Below are 16137 nucleotides of genomic sequence, written 5' to 3' on the forward strand. Positions count from 1 at the left end.
TGTTAGTTATGGTTGTTACATTCCATGAATATTCCATGAACCAATACCAGCTATCCATACCAGAGTCTATAGCTGCCTTTCAATGTCCCATGAGATATAATCACCTGCACACCAGTGGGTTTACCGTTTATAAACAAGGCAATCATGAACAATCTGAAATGCTTCAGTGTGGAGTTCTAAGTCTCCGAAATAAAATATTAACATCTTTGTCTTGGAATTCATATGGGGGGAGGACCACATAGATCACAAGTTTAAACTAGGCATTCATGTATCAAATGAACCATGAAAACCACAGAGGATAAGCATTTTAGAAATAGATGGTACATCTGCAACATTTTTCTTACAGAACTGTATCTGCTGTGGTTTCTTTCTCAGTTATTAATGTCACCATGACACTCAGTTGACATTTTAAAGTTATTAATGACAGAGCCACATGTCAACAAACATCTTTTTGTCAGGGTATCGACTAAAACATACAAATGTGAATGACTGGACTCTAACCTGGCTTTTTTCTTCTCCATTTTGATTTCCACCTTCTTTTCCAGGATCTTAAATTAATTAGTCTGATTTGCTAATGAGGTTCAGGCCATTCACTTTTGTCTTTCAGTTGTCTCTAGCTCCCAATATGTAAGCAACTCAATAAGGAGAGTTAATGTGAGAGTAAAATACTAGAATTTCATAAGCTATTAAATATCATTCTATTATGCAGTCTACATAATGGATGAGGATTATTCCCCAAAGTATTTCAGAAATTCTAAATAAACCTAAAGATTTGAGGGTCTGCCAGTGGCATTTATAATTCATTTCTTTGAATGTTCTATTCAGCCAATATTTACTACAGCTTACAATGTGCAAGACACAGTAATCAGTGTTGCAAAGAATATAAAGGTGAGTAAGGTACAACTCTTACACTCTTTAAGAATTCAAGTGAGTATGTTGATATGATTCTTAAATGAAGTACCTCTTCTAATTATTTTCTTCTTCTAAATCAGTGGTGTAATGCATTCATATTCTGGAACCTCTGGTTAGAAATGAAAAACCAGCTCCTCTATCACATTCGTACCATCCAATTAGTAAATGAATGTTGTGTATGTCCACATTACATCAAATATTTTATCATTTCCAAAATTTTAATTCTTAATAAGTGAGTTGTTAAACTTGTTTCTGAACTACAAGCTGTTAAGAAATTTAAGTACTTAGAGGATAAAAGGGCAGATTAACTATTAATGTAATGTGTCTGCAATAGTTGACACCCTACTTAGCATGACCATTATGTACTAAAGCCTACAAAATTATTCTTCATGATCCCACAGCAGAGCTAGAGTGCCATATGGCCATGCTTGTTTTTCGTCAAGTAATTTTTACATAAACAGCTGGTGAACTGTTTTTATTGTAACAGTGCACATATTTTTTGAGACAGTTGGGAAGGATTGATGCAACTCTAGTCATTGCCTGTTTCTATGTCAGTGTTAAGGAGAAATTTAAATTCATATTTTTAAAATGTGGACTTTTGCATCCTTGTTGCCATGGTCAGTTCATAAGAAAGATTTTTTTAATGTAGTGCAGGAATTATTGGCATATTTATAAACTTGTAGCAAAAAACAGAGATTAATCATAAGGGATCTTCAGTTTAACATGGCATATTCAGTGTTTTTATTTTTACACCCCATGAATTTTTAGAGGGAGAGCTGATATGTTTTGGACTATTTTATAGGCAGTTTTAATATGACTATATTTGGTTTTGAAACACAGCTTCAACACATTCTGATAAGTGATACAATAACCAGAAGATTTTTAGCAGTTTTGTATGTATCTGTGATTTGAGCTGATCTGAAACTCCAATACTTTGGCCACCTCATGCGACAAGTTGACTCACTGGAAAAGACTCTGATGCTGGGAGGGATTGGGGGCGGGAGGAGACGGGGACGACAGAGATGGCTGGATGGCATCATCAACTCGATGGACATGAGTTTGAGTGAACTCCGGGAGTTGGTGATGGACAGGGAGGCCTGGCGTGCTGTGATTCATGGGGTCGCAGACAGTCGGACACGACTGAGCGACTGAACTGAACTGAACTGAACGATTATTTGATAAAAAGTACCCCCATCCTCCTTGACAAGAAATTTCATCAGTTAAAATACCAGTGGTTTCAAAAATGCAAGTAGAGGCCTTTTCTTTTGAATTCCAAGGTAATGATGATCACTCCGTAGATTGTTGTAAGGAGATGATCATAGTGCTTAGAATGCTAAATGTTAAATTTTGAAATCTAATTTTACATTTAATATTACAAAAATCTCCCTATAGCCAAAGGCTACTCCCATTAGAACACTGGTAAGGATTAATGTGTTCTTATATCTCACTGATTCCTTATTTACAGGATATTAGAGAACATATGATGTCTCATTAGAGAAGGAAATGAATGCTTATTATTGTGCCATTGAAAAGCTTAGAAGTTTGCGGTCAGAGCAATCAAGAACATCTACCTGTCACATACTAATGGTCAGTGTGTGTAAAATGCAAGAAAAAGGTTTTTCCTAACCATACAGCTTTCATTGTATTCACCTATCTGACCTTTATATCTTCGATTAATTCCATTTTGGGGAACATAGATGTTTTCATGACAGCTTATTTTGACACACAAAATGGAAAAACAAAGGATCTTTTTCATTTTGTTTGACCTTTAACTTCCAATTGAAGAAACTCACCTGGAATAAGCATTTCAATAGTGAGTGCATTTTGTGAGTCAACAGTCACTTAAACATATAATTCCTGAAACCAATTTGTTTACGTGGATTTTTAATTTATGTCCTACTGTTTATATTCTCTCAATAAAACGTGCACTAGATGGATGTTAAGAAAATGGATTGATTGAGACAATACATTTTTGCAAAGGTTATTTTTCCACGAATAATCCATTCATATTACTTCACCAAAAGTTTAGGTCTTAGGAGAGAATCAACTATCCAAATGACTATTAAATAAAACATGTAATGATTAGGGACAATTTTCTATGGGTCGCTTGCATTTCTGCATATCTTGTGAGACACTGATTGCTTTTTGTTCCAGATGATTTTTCAACAAAGTCTGTGTGGGAAACAGCCTTGGAAGATAATAAATAATGACTCCAGAGCAGGGAGAAGGCATGATTTCTGCCCATTATACAAGATTCAGGTTTCCTAAGCACAGGGATTCTCTCCTGCAATGCAACTCACTGTACGTTCTGGTGACACATAAGACGTCTTTGTGTCACTCTGGTTACTGGGACTTGGGTAACCAATGTAAGAAAATGCCAATACTCTAGCCGCTACCATTGCTATGAGTAATAATGTTCTTTGTCTCTTACCCAAGAGTCTTGTGTTTTCTGCCAGCATCCATGAAACTGTGACAGGCTAACTTGTTATATTGCAAGAAGAATAAAAATCTTATCTTCTTCACAGTTCTTGACAGCAACCATATATATCTATCTTTTTTTGTTTATTTGCAAACAACAAACAAACAAAATCAGCCTTTAAAATACCATTTAAATTTTTCATTTTGCTTCTATTTTTGTTTTAATATGTATCATAAGTTTGAACATCTTCAAATTGTTTAACTAGCTTCAAGCGTATCGTTAAAAAGTGAGATATGTAACATGGTGAAGTGTAAAAGTGTACATCAAGTAATATACTTTTCTACCAGTCATTTATCAAAGCAACTCTACAACCATTTTAACTTGTCTACTTATAGCACAAGTAGTTTTTTGTTTGTTTTTAACAGAACACCAAACTCATTGAGGTTAAATAATGATAAAAATGAACCCTCAATTCTTACATATACATTATTTTTACTTATGTCCATATTTTTTACTTTAAATGCTGTCAGAACTGTAAGAATATGTATGTGCATATATTACATATTTATAGATCCTTTGGATCTAAATTTATATATATTTCAGTATTATTTATATATTTATGGTATATATAAATTTATATATTTTTATTCACATACATCTGAGGAATATATGTGAATATTTAAGCTACATCACTATAAGCTCCTTTGCTAATTATTATGTGCCTTAATCTGAATTTCTTCTGTACTGAAGCAGAATAAACAATTTTAAATTGTAGGCAACAAATTCATTCTACTCATAATTTGCATTGATTATCTCATATAATTCTCTAAATAGCTGTACACAATGTTCGTATGATATTATTTGCAAGAATATGGGGTAACAAAGGTATTTAACTTCTGAAAAATTTCATGACTTTCTGTCATAAGCTCTTGTCTTATCCCCTTCCTCATGTATTTTCTTTCTTTAAGTACTGCACAATTTCAAATGTGTTTATGGAGGAGGGGGGAATGTAGTTTTATATCCAGGTGTGATGCGGCAGATATCATCATTGAGTTCTGTATTCACGTGGGCAGCAGTACTGCTAATTCCATGTCATAGTTATCTAAAATACTATGGTGCTGGCTACAGTAATCAGTAGTTTAGATATCTTCTCCCTGGATTTCATCAGCTTCAGGATTAATTTCCTGGCCCCAATGTTGACCCAGGATACTGGTGCTGGTGGCATTAAAGATTTGGACAACATCACAAAGCTGTTTCTATCACTGACCAACAAAGACTACTCTAAAGAAGAGGCCCAGTTTTAGTCAATCATTTTTAGCTGTTGCACTTGACGTCATTATGGGAAATTTGGAAGCTAGAATTAGAGGACATTTTTGATCCCTTAAGAAACTTTACAAGCTCAGTAGACTCTGAATACTATTGAATCTTCTTCAGAGATAGTATGATGCCATGCTTAGGAACGAACCCTAGAAACCCATATAAGTCAACATGAAAAAAGAGACTTTGGACATTAATTACAATACTATCAGTTGAGAATGTTTGAAGTCTGTGCTTCCTCTTCTATTATTCCTGTTTTTAGATTATAAACTCGAAAAAGGCAGTGCTAACATTTGTCCCTAATTGCTAGGCAGTATGCTAAAAAATAAAGATTAGCTAAAAGTAAAGATAAGCAAAAAAATAAAACAAAAACATTGATAGTTGCCATATCTAAGCTATATGATGATAGCAGTATATTTTTTTTGTTCTTTAAAACTAATTCTATATTGCCAAAAATCACAACTCACTCAAAGTCTAATCCCTAGAGACAGAGATGAAAACAGAGTCCATAACTGGTTAAAGCTTAAAGAATGGGGCAGAGATTAAGAATATGGTGGAAAAAAGAAAAAGAATTGCCTTTCTCAACCAATTCCAACAAATCACCTCTACATCACTCCTCTCCCACAGTTCTGATTTCAACTATAGATTAGATTGGCTTATTCTAGAATTTTTAACAGCTTTATTAAGCTGTAACTAACATACAATAAACTGCATATATTGAAAGCACACAATTTGATAAATTTTGCATATGACTATTCATGGAACAATTAGTACAGTTAACATAATGAATATATCCATCACTCCCAAAATGTTTCTCATGCTCCTTCATAATCTCTTTTACATCCTTCCCAGTCCACAGGCAACCACTAAATGTACATCACTATACACTGGTTTTCATTTTCTAGAATTGTATATAAATGAAATCTTACAGTAAGTGTTATATTGTCTGGTTTCTTTCACTCAAAATAATTATTTAGAGAGTAATGAATGTTATAGCACATATCAATAGTTCATTTCATTGTACGTATCTACCAAAGTTGCTTATCTATTCATTTGTTGGTGGACATTGCAGTTTTTCACTATTATGAATAAACATGTTGTGAACTTTCATATATACACCTTTGCAAGGATATAAGCTTTCATTTCTCTCAAGCAATAGCTAGTGGTACAATAGATAGGCCATGTTCCAGGTGAATGGTTAACTTTTTAAGAAACTGCTGAACTGTTCTCTAAAGTGAGTGTACAAAGTTACATCCAAACCAGCAATATGTGAGAGTTCCTTAAAATCTTTGGCAATACTTGGTATAAGCAGTCTTCTTATTTTGTATATTCTGATATGTGTGTAATGGTATCTTATTGGGATTTTAATTTTCATTTCCCTAATGATTAATGATGTTGAGTATCTTTTCATGTGCTTCTTGTCATCTTAACTGTCTTCTGGAGAACTGTCTGCTCAAACTTTTTGACCATTTATGTTATATATTTTCTTATTATTGAGCTTTAGAAGTTCTTTATACATGCTGGATATAAACCTTTTATCATATATATGTTTTGCAAATATTTCTCCCCACTCTATCACTCATCTTTTCATTCCTTTAGCAGTATCTTTTTGAAGAATAGATGTTTTTAATATTACTGGAATATAATTTATCAATTTGTTTTTATGAATTGTCCTTTTGAAATACTATTCAAAAAAAAAAACTTTGCCTAGCCCAAGAATCCAAAGGCTTTCTCCCATGTTTTCTAGTACCAATTTAATAGTTTTGGATTTTACATTAGATCTGTGAACCATTTTTTGTTATTTTTCCTGTATAGTGAAAGTAATGAATCAATGTGTGTATGTGTGCATGTGTGGATATTTCCAATTGTTCCAGTATCATTTTTTGAAAATATCTTTTCTTCACTGAACTGTCCTTGTAACCTGTTGACAATCAAGTTATTTATACATGTTAGAGTATATTGCCGGTCTTTCTGTTCTGTTCCACTGATCTATTTGTTTATGTTTATAAAAACAACACATTGTCTTGATTATTATAGTTTATGATAAGCTTTGACATGAGGTGGTATTCAGTTCAGTACAGTCACTCAGTCGTGTCCGACTCTGCGATCCCATGAACCACAGCACGTCAGGCCTCCCTGTCCATCACCAACTTCTAGAATCCACCCAAACCCATGTCCATCGAGTTGGTGATGCCATCCAACCATCTCGTTCACTGTCACCCCCTTCTCCTCCTCCCTTCAATCTTTCCCAGCATCAGGGTCTTTTCAAATGAGTCAGCTCGTCGCATCAGGTGGCCAAAGTATTGGAGTTTCAGGTTCAATATCAGTCCCTCCAATGAACACCCAGGACTCATTTCCTTTAAGATGGACTGGATGGATCTCCTTGCAGTCCAAGGGACTCTCAAGAGTCCTCCAAAACCACAGTTCAAAAGCATCAATTCTTTGGCACTCAGCTTTCTTTATAGTCCAACTCTCACATCCACACATGACCACTGGAAAAACCATAGCCTTGACTAGATGGACCTTTGTTGACAAGGTAATGTCTCTGTTTTTTAATATGCTGTCTAGGTTGGTCATAACTTTCCTTCCAAGGAGTAAGCGTCTTTTAATTTCATGGCTGCAATCACCATCTGCAGTGATTTTGAAGCCCAGAAAATAAAGTCTGACACTGTTTCCACTGTTTCCCCATCTATTTGCCATGAATTGATGGGACCAGATGCCATGATCTTAGTTTTCTGAATGTTGAGTTTTAAGCCAAATTTTTCACTCTCCTCTTTCACTTTCATCAAATTTTATGATATATTAACTTCTTTTAAAGGAAAAAAAAAGCCCTTCTGGGATTTTTATGGATATTTTGCTGAACCTAGAGATATTTGAGGGAGAACTGAAAACTAAATGATCTGATTTTCCAATCTCTCTCTTTTATTTCATTTATTTCCTTTTACTGAACTGGCAGGTGACTCTATCACAACGTGGAATAAAAAATATTGATAGTAGCTATTCTTATCTAATTCCCAATTTCAAATGTTTTTCCACTAAGTATGATGTTTGCCACAGAGGGGGTTTTTTGGTAGATATCCATCATCTAGTTTAATAACATCTCTTTTTATCATGTACTGATATTGATTTTAATAAAACAATTTTATCAACTTGTATATTTGTCTCATTTAATCTAAGATTGTGGTATGCCAGTCCTATACTTATTTGTCCTCAAAGTCACTCCTTACTCTTTCTTTGCTCTACTCTCAAGTATTTTGAAGATAGCTCCTGAAGGCTGCAACTCCCAGGTTCTTCAATACTTGGCAGCTATCAAGGTTCAGGCAACAAGGACACCAGCAGATTAAGCCCAGAAGGACAGAAACTGCCAGATATTTTCTCCTTAATTCCCCTCTCTGCATCAAGTGGTTTCTCCTTCAATGGTTACATCTTCCCCATGGCTCTAGCCGTCATCATCTATGTTAACCATGGTTCTAGATCCTATTAACCCCAACTCCCATCTCCAGTAACACTACCTCTTCCCTTTGTCTCTCTGTCCTAGATGTGGGAGTGATTTCCTCAAGTTGTGAAGTATTGGTTTGCCTGACTCTATCCTTTTTGGTTTCTCCATTACATGAATTTACTTGAGTAAACAATTTCTTGAATTATATTTTACCTGAATTATTGATTGAGAGTAATTTCTGTTTTCCTCAATAAGTTTTGACAGTTGTGTTTGTAATTATTTTGTTTGATTTTCTAATGTGAAACTCTCATTACTAGGAAAAACTCAACTCAGTCATAAGCAGTTAAATGTATTCAAGTCTCTTATATCATATATAACCAAGATGAAAAAAAATACCCCGTAGGACCCTGGAACCTACTTAAATAATTCTCTGCTTCTCTCCTCCTCTTCACATCCTTCTCCAAAATATTTTTTTCTTCTTACTGGTATTTGTGTGTGTCTGTGTGTGTGTGTGTGTGTATGTGTATATATATATTCAAAAAAACTCTAAGAGCATAAGGAATACAGGAACATTCAGCTTATAAAAAATTCGAGCTCTATGGGTCAGGGGCACTAAATTTAACAGTGCCTGCATAAGTCCTTTTGAAGGAGGTCCCCATTACCATCACTAACCCCTACCATAGTTTGGCCTCAGGCCAAACAACAGGGAGTGAACACAGCCCCACTCAACAGAAAATTGGATTAAAGATTTACTGAGCATGGCCCCACCCAACAGAACAAGATCCAGAGTCCCCCACAGTCAGTCTCTCCCATCAGGAAGCTTCCATAAGCCTCTTATCCTTATCCATCAGAGGGCAGACAAAATGAAAACCACAATCACAGAAAAGGAAACAAACTGATCACATGGATCACAGCCTTGACTAACTCAATGAAACTATGAGCCATGCCATGTAAGGCCAGAGAAGATGGACGGGTCATGGTTGAGAGTTCTGACAAAATGTGGTCCACTGGAGAAGGGAATGGCAAACCGCTTCAGTATTCTTGCCTTGAGAACCCCATGAACAGTATGAAAAGGCAAAAAGATAGACAGTGAAAGATGAACTCCCCAGGTCAAAAGGTGCACAATATGTTACTGGAGAACAGTGGAGAAATAACTCCAGAAAGAATGAAGAGACGGAGCCAAAGTGAAAACAACATCCAGTTGTGGATGTGACTGGGGATGGAAGTAAGGTCCGATGCTGTAAAGAACAATATTGCATAGGAACCTGGAATGTTAGGTCCATGAATCAAGGCAAATTGGAATTGGTCAAACAGGAGATGGCAAGAGTAAAAACCGACATTTTAGTAATCCATGAACTAAAATGGACTAGAATGGGAGAATTTAATTCATATGACCATTATATCTACTACTGTGGGCAAGAATCCCTTTGTAGAAATGGAGTAGCCCTCATAACCAACAAGAGTCTGAAATGCAGTAAATGGGTGCAATCTCAAAAATGACAGAATGATCTGTTTGTTTTCATGGCAAACCATTTAATATCACAGTAATCCAAATCTATGCCCCAAACACTAATGCTGAATAAGCTGAAGTTGAATGATTCTATGATGAGCTACAAGACCTTCTAGAACTAACACACACACAAATACATTTCCTTTTCATCATAGGGGACTGGATTGCAAAAATAAGAAGTCACGAGATACATGGAGTAACAGAAATTTGGCCTTGGAGTACAAAATGAAGCAGGACAAAGGCTAACAGAGTTTTGCCAAGGGAATGCATTGGTCATAGCAAACACCCTCTTCCAACAACACAAGAAATGACTCTACACATGGACATTACCAGATGGTCAATACCAATATCACATCGATTATATTCTTTGCAAACAATGATGGAGAAGCTTTATATAGTCAGAAGAAACGAGACTAGAGACTAGAAGCTGACTGGCTCAGATCATGAACTCAGTATTGCAAAATTCAGGTTTAAATGAAGAAAGTAGGGAAAACCACTAGACCATTCAGATATGACCTAAATCAAATCCCTTAAAATAATACAGTGGAAGTGAAAAATAGATTCAAGGGATTAGATCTGATAGATAGACAGAGTGCTTGAAGAACCTATAGACGGAGGTTTGTGACATTGTACAGGAGGCAGTGATCAAAACATCCCCCAGAAAAAAAAATGCAAAAAGGCAAAATGGTTGTCTGAAAAGGCCTTACAAATAGCTGAGAAAAGAAGAGAAGTGAAAGGCAAAGGAGGAAAGGAAAGATATATCCACCTGAATGCAGAGTTCCAAAGAATAGCAAGGAGAGATAAGAAAGCCTTCCTCAGCGATCAATGAAAAGACATGGAAGAAAACAACAGAGTGAGAAAAGCTAGAGATCTCTTCAAGAAAATTAGAGATATCAAGGGAACACTTCAAGCAAAGATGGGCACAATAAAGGATAGAAATGATATGGACCTAACAGAAGCAGAAGATATTAAAAAGAAGTGGCAAATATACACAGAAGAACTATACAAAAAGATCTTCATGACCCAGATAACCATGATGATGTGATCACTCACCTAGAGCCAGGCATCCCAGAACGCAAAGTCAAGTGGGCTTAGGATGCATCGTTACGAACAAAGCTAGTGGACATGACAGAATTCCAGTTGAGCTACTTCAAGTCCTAAAAGATGATGCTGTGAAAGTGCTGCACTTAATATGCCAGCAAATTTTGGAAAACTCAGCAGTGGCCACAGGACTGGAAAAGGTCAGTTTTCATTCCAATCCTAAAGAAAGGCAATGCCAAAGAATGTCCAAACTACTGCACAATTGCATTCATCTCACACACAATGCTCAAAATTGTCCAAGCTAGGCTTCAACAGTACATGAACCAAGAACTTCCAGATGTTCAAGCTGGATTTAGAAAAGGCAGAGGAACCTGAGATCAAATTGCCAACACCTGTTCAATCATAGAAAAATGAAGAGAGTTCCAAAAAACACCTACTTCTGCTTTATTGACTATGCCAAAGGCTTTGACCATGTGGATCACAACAAACTGGATACTCTTAAAGGGATAACAATACCAGACCACCTGACCTGCCTCCTGAGAAATCTGTATGCAAGTCAAGAAGCAACAGTTAGAACTTTACATGGAACAAAGGACTGGCTCCTAATTAGGAAAGGAGTACATCAAGACTATATAATGTCACCCTGCTTATTTAACTTATATGCAGAGTACATCATGTGAAATGCTGGGCTGGACGAAGCATAAGCTGGACTCAAGACTGCCAGGAGAAAAATCAATAACCTCAGATAGGCAGATGACACCACCCTTATGGCAGAAAGCAAAGATCTAAAGAGCCTCTTGATGAAAGTGAAAGAGGAGAGAGAATGAAAAAGCTGGCTTAAAAGTCAACATTCAAAAAATGAAGATTATGGCATCTGGTCCCATCACTTCATGGCAAATAGATGGGATAACAACGGAAACCGCAACAGACTTTATTTTCCTGGGCTCCAAAATCACTGCAGACGTTGACTTTAGCCATAAATTAAAGTATGACTCCTCCTTGGAAGAAAAGCTATGATCAACTTAGACAGGATATTAAAAAGCAGAGACATTACTTTGCTGACAAAAGTCCACCTAGTCAAAGCTCTGTTTTTTCCAGTGGTCATGTAAGGATGTGAGAATTGGACCATATAGAAAACTGAGCACTGAAGAATTGATGCTTTTGAACTGTGGTGTTGGAGAAGACTCTCAAGAGTCCTTTGGACTGCAAGGAGATCCAACCAGTCCATCCTAAAGGAAATCAGTCCTGAATATTCATTGGAAGGACAGATGCTGAAGCTGAAACTCCAATACTTTGGCCACCTGATGTGAAGAACTGACTCATTAGAAAAGACCCTGATGCTGGGAAAAATTGAAGGCAGGAGGAGAAGGGGACGACAGAGGATGAGATAGTTTGATGACATCACCAACTTGATGGACATGAGTTTGAACAAGCTCTGGGAGTTAGTAATGGACAGGGAAACTTGGCATGCTGCAGTCCATGGGGTGGCAAAGCGTCGGGCACGACTGAGAGACTGAATTGAACTGAACACATTAAGTTCTATTAGCATTCCTTGCAGGAAATAGCCCAAGTGGTACTCAGATGGATATTTATAGCCTTAAATAAATTTAAAGATAGTGCAACCTCTCGGAGAAGGCAATGGCTAGCCACTCCAGTACTCTGGAAAATCCCATGGATGGAGGAGCCTGGTAGGCTGCAGTCCGTGGGGTCACTCAGTTGGACACGACTGAGTAACCTCACTTTCACTTTTCACTTTCACACATTAGAGAAGGAAATGGCAACCCACTCCAATGTTCTTGCCTGGAGAATCCCTGGGACGGGGGAGCCTGGTGGGCTGCCGTCTATGGGGTCACACAGAGTCGGACACGACTGAAGCGACTTAGCAGCAGCGGTAGCAGCAGCAGTGCAACTAGTATGGAAAACAGCACAGAAGTTCCTCAAAAAAACAGAAATATAACTCCCATAAGATCCAGGCAATTCACCTCTGGATATTTCTTGGAAGAAAATGAAAATCCTAACTTGAAAAGATATGCAACCCCATTGTCACAGCAGTATTATTCACAATAGCCAAGATATAGAAACCACCTAGGTGTCTACCAACTGATGAATGGATAAAGCAAAAATCGTATATCTATATATACGTGTGTGTGTATATATACACACACACACACACACGCATATATAGATATAATGTAATGTTTTTAGTCATAAAAAGAAGGAAATCTTTCCATTTGCAACAAAACGGATAGATCTTGAGAGAATTATGCTAAATGAAATAAGTCTGACAGAGAAACAATGATACAGAGAACCTACTGGCTGTTGCCATTATTGGAGGGTGGAGAGTAGGTGAAATGGGTAAAGGTGGTCCAAAGGTACAAACTTGCAGTTATAAAATAAATAAGTCCTGGGAATATAATGTACAGCATGGCAACATGGTTGATAATACTGTATGTGTATATCTGAAAGATGCTAAGAGAGTAGAACTTAAAAGTTTTCACCACATGAAAAAAAAGTGTAATTATATGTGGTGATGGGTGTAAACTAGACTTAATGTGGTGATTGTTTCACAATATATAAAAATTGAATTATGTTGTACACCTGAAACTAATATATAAAAATAAAATCCATTAAAGAGAATAGGGAGCATAGAGACCATAAGAATAAGAAAATAGGGAATAGAACAGGCTAACTTGAAAAAGAAGTAAAACAATATCTGGAAATAAAAATAGTTATTTGAAACTAAAATCATAATGGTAAAAAATTAGAAATACTTAAAACATGCAAAAAAATTCAAGAAACTAGAGAAAGAGCATCATATTAAACCTCTCAAAATAGAATGCAGGAAATAATGAAGAAAAATGCAGCAATGATTAATTAAAAGATAATGAAGCCAACTAACAAAAGCCTATTCTTTGAAAAGATTGTTACAACTGACAGTTTTATAGTTATCATCAATTACAAAGGAAAGAAACAGAAGTTATATTAATTAAATAATATTGTATAAAACATAGGTGCAAAAAGAAATATTCTAAGAAAACAGTATAAATATCATTACCAAATGGAGGTCAAGGATAGGTTTCTACATAGATATATATGCCATCTAGCAAACTTAGAAGAAATAATAGAAAGAGAAAATTAACATTATGCAACTCTCAATTAATTAATGGATAAATATGCTAATCTTCCCCCTTCATGGATCACAGCTTTGTCGTGGCAAAGGAGCTTGCATGACTCAATGAAGCTGTGAGCCATGTTATGCAGGGCTACCCAAGACAGATGGGTCGTAGTGGACAGTTCTAACAAAACATGGTACACTGGAGGAGGGAATGGCAAACCACTCCAGTATTATTGCCATGAAAACCCCATGAACAGTATGAAAAAGCGAAAAGATATGACACCAGAAGATGAGCCCTCCCAGGTCGGAAGGTGTCCAAAATGCTACTGGGGAAGAGCAGAGGGCAATTACTAATAGCTCAATATTGCATAGGAACCTGGACTGTTAGGTCCACAAATCAATGCAAATTAGACATGGTCAAGCAGGAGATGGCAAGAATGAGCACCGACATCTTAGGAATCAGTGAACTAGAATGCACGGAAATGGCGAATTTAATTCAGATGACCATTATATCTACTACTGTGGGCAAGAATCCCTTAGAGGAAATGGAGTAGCCCTCATAGTCAATGAAAGAGTCCAAAATGCAGTACTTGGGTGCAACCTCAAAAACAACAGAATGATCTTGGTTCGTTTCCAAGGTAAACCACTCAACATAACAGTAATCCAAATCTATGCCCCAACCACTGGTGCCGAAGAAGCTGAAGTTGACTGGTTCTATGAAGACCTACAAGACCTTCTGGAATTAACACCAAAAAAACATGTCCTTTTCATCACAGGGGATTGGAAAACAAAAGTAGGAAGTCAAGAGATAACTGGAGTAACAGGCAAGTCTGGCCTTGGAGTACAAGATGAAGAGGGCAAAAATTAATAGAGTTTTGCCAAGAGAACACACTGGTGATAGCAAACACCCTTTCCCAACAACACAAGAGACAACTCTACACGTGGACATCACCAAATGGTCAATACTGAAATCAGAATTATTATATTCAGGTATGATGTAAATCAAAGCCCTGACGATTATACAGTAGAGGTGATGAATAGATTCAAGGTATTAGATGTGGTAGTCAGCGTGCCTGAAGAACTATGACAGAGGTTCGTAACACTGTACAGGAGGTAGTGACCAAACTCATCCCAAAGAAAAAGAAATGCAAGAAGCAAAGTAGTTGTCTGAGGAGGCTTTACAAATTGCTGAGGAAAGAAGAGAAATGAAAAGCAAGGGAGAAAGGGAAAGATATACCCATTTGAATGCAGAGTTCCAAAGAATATCAAGGAGAGAGAAGGTCTTTTGAAATGAACAACGCAAAGAAATAAAGGAAAACAATGGAATGGGAATGACTAGAGACCTCTTCAAGAAAATTGAAGGTATTAAGGGAATATCTCATGCAAGGATAGGCATGATAAAGGACAGAAATGGTAAGGACCCAATGAAGGCAGAAGAGATCTTGAAGAGGTGGCAAATATACACAAAACTATACAAAAACGATCTTCATGACCCAGATAACCATGATGGTGTGATCACTCATCTAGAACCAGACATCCTGGAATGTGAAGTCAAGTGGGCCTTAGGAAGCATCACTAAGAACAAAGCTAGTGGAGGTGGTGGAATTCCAGCTGAGCTATTTCAAATCTTAAAAGATGATGCTGTGAAAGTGCTGCACTCAATATGTCAGCAAATGTGGAAAACTCAGCAGTAGCCACAAAAACTGGAAAACGTCAGTTTTCATTTCAATCCCAAAGAAGGGCAGTGTCAAAGAATGTTCAAACTACTGTACAATTGTGCTCTTTTCACATGCTAGCAAGGTAATGCTCCAAGTCCTTCAAGCTAGGCTTCAACAGTATGTGCTAGGCTTCAACAGATGTTCAAGCTGGGTTTAGAAAAGGCAGAGGAACCTGAGATCAAGTTGCCAACATCTGTTGGATCATAGAAAAAGCAAGGGAATTCCAGAAAAACGTCTGCTTCTGCTTCATTGACTATGCTAAAGCCTTTTGACTGTGTGGATCACAACAAACCATGGAAAACTCTTAAAGAGATGGGAATACCAGATCATCTTCCCTGCCTCCTGAAAAACCTGTATGCAGGTCAAGAAGCAACAGTTAGAACCAGACATGGAACAACAGACTGGTTCAAAACTGAGAAAGGAGTACGACAACACTGTATATTGTCACCCTGTTTATTTAACGTATATGCAGAGAACATCATACAAAATGCCGGGCTGGATGTATCATAAACTGGAATAAAGATTATCGGGAGAAATATCAACAACCTCAGACACGCAGATGATACCACTCTAATGGCATAAAGTGGAGAGGAACTAAAGAACTTCTTGATGAGGGTGAAAGAGGAGAGTGAAAAAGCTGGCTTAAAAATGAACAGTCAGAAAACT

Source organism: Moschus berezovskii, chromosome X (genome assembly GCF_049115385.1).
Source record: "Moschus berezovskii isolate FMDL1 chromosome X, NW_MosBer_1.0, whole genome shotgun sequence".
NCBI classification, from domain to species: domain Eukaryota; kingdom Metazoa; phylum Chordata; class Mammalia; order Artiodactyla; family Moschidae; genus Moschus; species Moschus berezovskii.